This window comes from Cebus imitator, unplaced genomic scaffold, assembly GCF_001604975.1.
Source record: "Cebus imitator isolate Cc_AM_T3 unplaced genomic scaffold, Cebus_imitator-1.0 Scaffold389, whole genome shotgun sequence".
Classification (NCBI taxonomy): domain Eukaryota; kingdom Metazoa; phylum Chordata; class Mammalia; order Primates; family Cebidae; genus Cebus; species Cebus imitator.
In genome coordinates this window covers 59,738-68,366 of record NW_016107704.1, presented here as the reverse complement: position 1 = coordinate 68,366, position 8,629 = coordinate 59,738, and the positions used below count along the sequence as shown (strand labels likewise).

Genomic DNA, 8,629 nt, shown 5'->3' with positions numbered 1-8,629 from the left:
CCAACATGACCCGATCTTCAGTAAAATCAGTTTTGCTCCAGTGTCATCTCCAGCTGTGACCCATGTCCGTTTATCCTCACACAGCCCCCACCCCCGGAATAAATGTCTGCATTTTCTCCTGTGTTTATCCCTCTCCCAGTCAGGCATCCTCCCACACCACTCCACGCCGTCTAGCACGACCCCACACAGCACGAAGCTCATTGTCTGCATCAAGGAAATCCTGGCCTGGGTCACCATGTGTATGCCAGGCAGGGTGGTGCCCAGAGGTGCCCATCCTGGGGTTCCCCAAGTCCTTGGGGGCCGTCAGGTGGGGCTCCACAGCTTGATCTTACTCTGAGACCACAGTGATCTCCAAGCACACTGGATATCTGCACTGGAATCTTCTTTTTTATTCTTTATTTTTAATTGACAAAAATAATTGTACATATTTATGGTGTACTTAGTGACGTTTCAATAAGCGTAATGTCTAGCGATTAGAGGAGGGGAATTGGCATACCCATCACCTCAAACGCTTATCATTTCTTCATGTTCGGAAAGTTCAATGTCCGCCTTCTAGCCATGTGAATATATAATATAAACTCTGGTGATTCTGCAGTGGTGTGGAACGTGAGGACTTATTCCTCCTGGCTAGCTATGATCTTGTCCTTTCTCAAATCCTTCCTATCCTCCTTCTCCTTGTCTCCTTCCTGCCCATAGCATTCTTTGTTCTACTTTTTGCTTCTGTGAGATCCCTTTTTTTAGCTTCTACACATGAGCGAGAACATGTGGTGATTAACTTTCTGTCCCTGACCTGTGTAACTCAGCGTGATGTCTTCCAGCTCCACCCATGCTGCTGAGAATGCCAGGAGTTCTTTCTGCTTCATGGCCGAGTAGCATTCCAGGGGTGTAGACGCCGCATTTTCCTTACCCATTCCTCTGCGGATGCACACGTAGGCGGGTCCACGTCTCGGCTGTTGTGAACGTGGCCCGGGTGTGCTAGTGGCTGCCTCAGTGTCTCAGGTCCGGATTCCTGTTAACTCTCCCTCCCACCCCAGACAGCGTTGAGTGAGCAACGTCCACTGCCCGGCTCAGACTCCCGGACCCACCCTTTGTGCTTCCCCTTTTGTCAAGTCTCACATCCAGTCTGTCAGTAAATCCTGTTGACTTTGTTTCCAGAATATTCTCCTCATATCTTACCTGGGTGGTCTTTCTAATTCGGCCTGAAATCCCTTGAATCCATTTTCAACACTGCTGCCAAAGTGATCTCCTTAGAATAGAAGTCAGATAATGTCACTCTGAAGTCCCAGGAGCATGGCGTCTCCCCTGGAAGAGGCAAAGTCACTAGAGTGGACTGTAGGCCCTGTGACCAGCCCCTCACCATTGACTGCAGCTCCCACCCCTCCCCAGCTCACCTTGGCCTACTGAACTCCTTCCTTACTTTGAACATGTCAGGCAGATTCTGCATCGAAGACTTCACCCAATGTGCTTTCCCTCCAGCTACACATGTGGCTCACTCCCTCCCCTCTTCCAAGGATCTATTTAAATGCCACACTCCCAGTGAAACCTCCCGTTCACCCTCACTGAAATTGCAGCTACCTCAACCCATCCACTTCCCTGCTTGATTTTTCTACATGGCATTGGCCAACTTCCATACTACGTATCTTTTCATTCATTTTTTTTATTACCTGTGTTCCATGACTAGAATGGAAACCCCATGAGGCCAAGACTCTTACCTGTTTTAGTCATGGCCGTATGCCTCCTGCCTGGACAGTGGCCAGCATGCAGTAGGCATCAGGAAGTGTTTGCTGGAGGAATCACTGCCCTGCGGTGTGGTACAAGAGGACATGGATGACCTAGGGCTTATTTCCCGAAGTCACTGCTCCTGGCTTACACATTCGTGGGAAGTTCCTCAATGCGTTTCTTTCCATCTACAAAATGAAGGCCACGATGTCCATTTTCCCCAAACTGTCAGTCAGGATTAAATGAAATACTAAACATGAAAAGTACTTTCTGAATTGTATTACACATGCATAAATTAACATTTAACAATGCTATTTATAACCATTTGAAAAAAGAAGGGGAGGGGTGGATGAACTAGAGTTGTAGGCTCACACGTCTATCCCTGCAGAAGCTGTTGGCGTTTACCATCAAGTGATAATACTGGACTTTTCTTGGGGAATTTGTAGCCTGCTTATGGTAGACCGAGGTGCAGAAGGTAGCCTACATTTCCCCTCAAATTACGAGGTTGTTCTCAAACTTAAGGCTGACAGTTGCCTTGGGAGTGTGGAAACACAGGGGTTTCTGTGTCCCCAAATCGGTCAAGTTGTGATATGTGGCCACAGATTGTAGACAATGGCTGAGAAAGCAACACGAGTACTGAGGGTGAAATTTCTCCTCTACGCTTGGGGTATGCCTTGTTTTGTAGCTGCCGCTGACCTGCCGTGGGATGTTGGTGAGAGGCTGATTCTCTGTTCACTGTGCCTTTCCTCATAAAGCATAGGTCATATGGCATTTTCAGGTTTTTAAAAATTCTCTTAAGAAACCTGTAGAGCCTTTTAGTGAACTTTACAATCATTCTAATTTAATTTGTAATTTCCAAGAAGAATCAAGAAATATTCCACAGATCAATAATTCTGAAACAAAGAAAAATTTACATCTGAAATTGAAATTACCGAGTGACCTAGTTACATCAGCCTGTCTTCCTTCCTCCACCCTATTTGTCTTCTTTCTGTGATCTGAAGTGTGCACTGAGGAATAAAATTTGTGGTGAGGGGGGCAGCCTGACACGCCGCCCAGCGTGCGGGGGAAGGAGGTGGCAGTGCGGCCGGAGGGGAGAGCTGGGCTGGGACTCCCGGGACTCCGTGGCAATCAGTAAGAGAGGGCCCTTGTGTATGTGCTGGTGAACAGAAATCTCAACCTTTTCAAAGTCTGACATTTAAGAGAAAAAACTCAGAGGCTGCTGGTTTGTGGAACAAAAAGCTCCTTCTTTATTGGTAAGGTTTTATTTTTTTTGTCTTGGAATTTAGAAAATATTGTATTTCTTTTGTCTCAATAACTGTTTTATGCTTTGGAGGTAAAAGAATGTTGCAAAAGTTTGTGTTATCAAGTCACCCTTGCGAATAGTTATTTATTTAGACTATTTTAGTCATGCCAAAAAGAGAGAAGAGATGCCAGTCTTTGCTGAGTCGGTATGTGCCATGCTCTAGTCCAGAGACTTCATACCTGTTGCTTTATGTAATTCTGAAGACAATCCTGGCAGGTAGGTTGGGGCTATTTTAAACAGGGAGGTAAAGTCACACAATCAGAAGATGGCCGTAGAGGGTTGGGATATAGATTTTTCTGATCCTAGTCTGTGTCCTTTCTCACAAAGACGTTCCATCCTGTCTGCAGGCTGCTTTTGACTAGCACTTGAGAAAGAAGCATAGGGACACTTGCAAGCAGTCTAAGAGACCACAGCCACCTTTAAAGAGCTGTCATCTCCATGAGCCATACCTGTAAGGAAGAAACTCAGATCCCACAAATCAAAACAGAACTTGTCTCCCAAACTTAGGTTCTGAGCTCACCCTGGGGCTGCAGCTGCTGCAGAACAAGGGGTGCTGGTGGGTCTAACGTGAACGAAGCTTGGAGGGGCTGGCTGTGCGGGGAGGTTGACGTCAAGGGTGAGGAGGGAAGGCCAGGAGGGAGGAAAGAGCCACAGGGTGCTGACGAAGCGGGGTAGGGGTGAGGTAAGAGGGATGCAGACAAGCCCAGAGCCGGCTTCATGGAAGGCACAGATGTGTCCCTGGATACACAGATGGGTCTGGGTCTGCTTCAAGAGAATTCTTTTTTATTTTTTTTGAGACGGAGTCTCACTCTGTGGCCAGGCTGGAGTGCAGTGGCGCTGTTTCGGCTTACTGCAACCTCCGCCTCCTGGGTTCAAGCGATTCTCTTGCCTCAGCCTCCCAGGTAGCTGGGACTGCAGGCGCCCGCCACCATGCCCAGCTAATTTTTTATTTTTAGTGGAGATGGGGTTTCACCATATTAGCCAGGGTGGTCTTAATCTCTTGATCTCGTGATCCCCTGCCTTGGCCTCCCAAAGTGCTGGGATTATAGGCGTGAGCCACCGTGCCTGGCCTCAAGAGAATTCTTGACACTACAATGCTTCAGAAGGAGTTCTAGTGATAGTATCGTCTCCCAAGTGAAAGTGATAAACAAGTGACAATCAGTTTCACTGCATTGTGAGTCAATGTATTTGTGTCATTGAACAATATTGTGACTCCATTTGTATGACAATCTCAGAGGCACTTGCTTTAATTTTGCATTGTGTCTTCACTAATTAATTATCTGAAACCTCTAAGCCCTGACTTACCTGGAGCTCTCTTATCTAATAATATCAGCCTCTAAGGCAGCCTGAGAAAGAGGAAATGAACCCCAAGAGACTCTGGGCCAAAATAGATACAGCAAAGCCTGTACCCAAACCTGCTGTGTTTTCTCCCTGGGGAGGCCCTCAGGTGCATATTTGGATACATTGGCTCTAATTTTAGGTGCAGTCTGATAAGGGGGGCTGTCTGGTTTCCCAGCCCAGAGCTTGTTGGAAGTGGCACATTCAGTGGGAATGGCAGCTGCCGGAGTCAGGCACCCTGGAAGTGATAAGGAAAGGCAGACGGCCAGGTGCAGTCAAGAAGTGGGCTGGAAGAACCCCAAAACACAGAGAGGACAACTCAGTAGACCTCACATGGGACCATTTAATGCAGAAGTAGGTACTGTAGTTCCAAGCATTGGGAGGCTCTCAGTGTGGAATTTGGTGCACTGCTGCAGATGAGGAAGCGCACCTCCCCAGCGGCTCCACAAATGGGGGCCAGGAAGCTCTGGACAATGCCCAGCTTTCCTGGAGACACCCAGAAACTTCATCACGTGTCTTAACAAAATTTTCACCCATCAGGTCCCAAGTTTTAAATGTTTGAAAGGATCAGTTGAAAGTTAATTCAGAATAGGCTTCCCTAAGACCAAACTGTTGATTGGACATTGCTTTGTTACTGAGTAAAGTACAGTAAACATCCAGTGAATCCTTCAGCGTTCAGAGGATGGAGCATCTACGCAAGACATCCATTCCTCTTTACTTTGTAAAGCACTTCTATTTGGGGGGTAGAATGAGAAGTTGAATAGATGAAGGAAGGGAAAACAGAACAAAGGCAGGAGAAGGGGCAGGGCAAAAAAGAGGTTCCAGGACAGAATAGGCATGAGAGCTTATGAGCAGAGGCCGGCAGGGCAGGGCGTGGTGGGCCAGCCATGACCAGGGTCGGGCCAGGTCACACAACCGTGACAGATGCGGCTCTGGGCTCTGACAACAGCACCACAGCAGACAGGATCAAGATGCAAAGCAGGGGCGCTCCGCAGCTGCGTGTGGGAGGTCCCTCCAGCAACTTCTGCCTCTCCCTCTTCACCCTCCCATGATCTGGCTCATGTCAGGAGGACTCCGTCCTCCCTGTGCTGTCCCTACCTCCTGCCACACCAGCTGTCGGAGATCCTGGGCTGGTGGAGTTGGAGGTTTGACGGGTTATACATCAGGTGACTTAGCAGAGAAGGTCTAGCTTCTTCCTGCTCTCAGGTGGTCTTCTGAGCAGCGGTAGACCTCAAGAGGGGTTCGGAATCGTGGGAGTGCAGGCCCCAGCCTGGCCTACCCACTCAGAACCTGCATTTCAACCCCAAGGAGAGGCAGTTCATGAGCACAGTGCCCTTGGAAACCTTCCTCCAGGTGTAGGAAACCCCAGCCCAGAGGCATCAGTTCCTGTTTTGGAGGGGTGACTGCCATTGTGTGGCCTAAATTTCAACCCCCGGCACTGGGATAAGCAGGCCCCTTCTCCATTCAGAGCCCCCGGGCCGGGGCCTGCTGCGATGCCCACTGAAACCAGCCTGTGACTCTGGCGTCACCGGGCACACGTCACCCTTTTTCATTTCTGTAGCAGTTTATAAGTCAGTGGGGCTGTTTCTGGCAGACAGAAATGGAAATGAGCGCCCTGAATCTGGGTCACCCTGCAGCCCCGTGAATCCCGGTGGTCCTGGCCCTTAGCCCTGCGTCCAATGAGAACCTGAGGCGAGGGTGTCTTCCCAGATGCTAGGGAGGAGGCTCTAGACACATTTCATTTGTGTGATTATCCAATGGCAAGATCATTTGATCGAGGGTCCCCAACCCAAAAAAGAATGTGTGGCTTTCAGATTTCTTTCTGGTAGACAAACAGATGTTTTAATAAATCGAAACATCAGCCTTGGGAGTGTAATTAAATGACTGTAATAAAATCAGTCATTCTCCTTTGGTGTTTTTATCAGCATGAGTCTTTTCAGGTTCTGTAATGAATCTGTCTCCTCCCACCTACGTGGCCAAGATGGTGGCAGGCTGGCGGGCGCTGTGCTGCCCGCTTCTCAGACCCCAGGTGGGGGTCCCACCGGTCCACCCTGCAGCTGGCCAGTGGATCAGAGAGTGCGCCAGCCAGACCCCAGTGCCTGGTGGCCTCTAGACGTTGTAGAAGGCTAGGGGAGGCTTTCTGTCATCCTCATTCTGTGAGCAGGCCTGTCCTTTCTAGCAAGGTCAATCATGCCTTTGTGGAATATGATTGTGAGATTTTTTAAGTAAGTCAGAGGAAGCCTGATTCCACTGGAAGTTGGTTTTGGAGCTGCTGAGAGTGATTTCATTCTTGGTTCAACAATGCCTCGTTATCTACATTCCTGGTGTCTAAGCAGTGTGTTTTGTTAGCAGCCTAGTGTCTTTTTCCCATTTTCCATATCTGACTTGAAGCAAAATAGCGTTGTCCACTGTTCTGGAAACTGACACAGAAAGAATTGTGACTATGGCAGCACTCAGACAACAGTTTATCTGGGAATATCTAGAAGGTAGTATTTTCCCAGCAGTGAAAATTAGTGATATCCAGAATAGTCACTATATGAGTCCTTTTGCTTTTCTTAGAAGTTCTGTTTCATTATGCAACCAACTCATTTTGTTATTAAGCAGAAGCACAAAGACAACTGTTAAACATGATGTTTTTATATTTCTACCTTCTTATACAACCCACCATGACTTTCATATCTCTTCTCTTACTTGTGTCACTTGTTCACTTTCATTGCTAAAATTTTGCAAAACTAAGGCTGTGTCTAGAATGTCATGGTCAGAGTTGGAAGATTAAACTTGAGACCTCAAAGAAAATTTTTCAAAGGGAGTGCTCTTTTGGAAAAGCTTCCATTTTCCTCCTTGTTCAGAGATCCACAGGCCTGTAAAGCAAGTGACTAGTGGTTACGTGGAATTCCTTTCTGAAGGCGAAGCTGCACCCGGCAGGCATACCAGCCGCTGTGAAAGGGCGTGCTTGCGTCTCCTTTCCTGAAAAGCTCCAGCGTCCACCTGCCAGGAGAGGTAAGGAGAGAAAGAATCCGGAACTCTTATCTCTGTCTCTGGAGAACATTCCAGAGGTTGTGCTGGAGCCCAAGGGAGCGCTTTCTCTGGAGTCTGGAGAGTTCACAGACTAGTAGGTTTCCTTGCCCTTGCTCCCTCTTGGGAATTCTCTCTTTCCAGCAAGCTGTTGCTTTCTGTTTTAGATTAAATTGACCTTTCTGGCTGGACACCCTTTCCTTCTGCACAGCAGGCAGCTGGGCCTTTCCCCGAGGCCCTCCTCTCAGCCCACAGCCTGGCAGGTCCCTGAGGGGGTGGAACACATCCTGCCTCCTTCTAGCCTCCTCCTCCCACCTGCAGGACTTCTGGCCCAGGTTTTCCTTCTGATACTACTTAGAGCTGCTCTTTCTCCCTGCAGACACTCTTCACATCAAATGGCAGCTGCCCCCTCGGCCTCCTGCTCCACCCCACACCTGATTTTCGGTTGAAAAAGCCACCGTCTTCTTTCTCAGGTGTCTGGGCTTCCCACCTATGCCACCTGGAGCAAATGCACCCAGGGGCACTCTAACCATTGCAGCGGAGAAGAGCAACTGCCTCCCAGTCCCAGACGCCTGCACTTCCCTTAGCCCCAGTGTGGCTGCCTCCTCACTGTGCACAGCAGACATTGCTACTCCCCCAGAAGTCCCTGGAAAACTGGGAGGGTTGGCCCCTAATCCTGGAGTTCAACAGGAAGAGCCAGGAGGATAATGCTACAGGAGAAGGTGGCCGTCCCGTGGGTGACAGTTCCCTCCCTCCCGCTGTGGGTGGAGGGTGACTCCTGCCATCCTGTGGGCGAAGGGCTGTCCATCACCCGGCACTGATTCCTCTGCACTTCCGGGCGGGTCCAGAGGGCTGAACACAATGCCTTCCTAGAAAATCAGAGTTGTGGGGGCTTAGGTGGAAAGCACTCGAGAATAATCCTGCATCTTCTTCACCACAGTCTCTTTATCCGGCCCAAAATAGTTCCAGCAACCCTCCGCACCACAGCACCCCATCCTTCCCACAGCACCCGATCCCTCCCACACTACCCCCATCCCTCCCACACAGTCACCCTATGCCTCCCACAACCCCTATTCCCCCACACAGTTCCTTCATCCCCCTCACACAGTCCCCAACCCCCCACATAGTCCCCATCACCCCACACAGTCGCCATCCCCCCACAGATTACCCTACCTCCCCACACAGTCCACTATGCCCCCACACAGCCCCCTAGCCCCCACAACATCCCATACCCCCACTCACTCCCCATCCCCC

General features: G+C 49.4%; 1 protein-coding gene across 2 annotated transcripts in view; it reads left to right on the top strand.

Annotated features, from left to right (window-relative positions):
* The first annotated feature begins 2,778 nt into the window (after positions 1 to 2,778).
* Positions 2,779 to 8,629, top strand: part of CCR6 (C-C motif chemokine receptor 6) — a 20,562-nt gene continuing 14,711 nt past the window's right edge. The window contains exons 1-2 of one of the 2 annotated variants that reach the window (XM_037731267.1): positions 2,779 to 2,972; positions 7,210 to 7,360. The gene's annotated coding sequence lies outside the window, so the exon portion shown is untranslated. The remainder of the gene's footprint in view (positions 2,973 to 7,209; positions 7,361 to 8,629) is intronic. The other variant, XM_017508290.2, reaches the window with a different exon arrangement.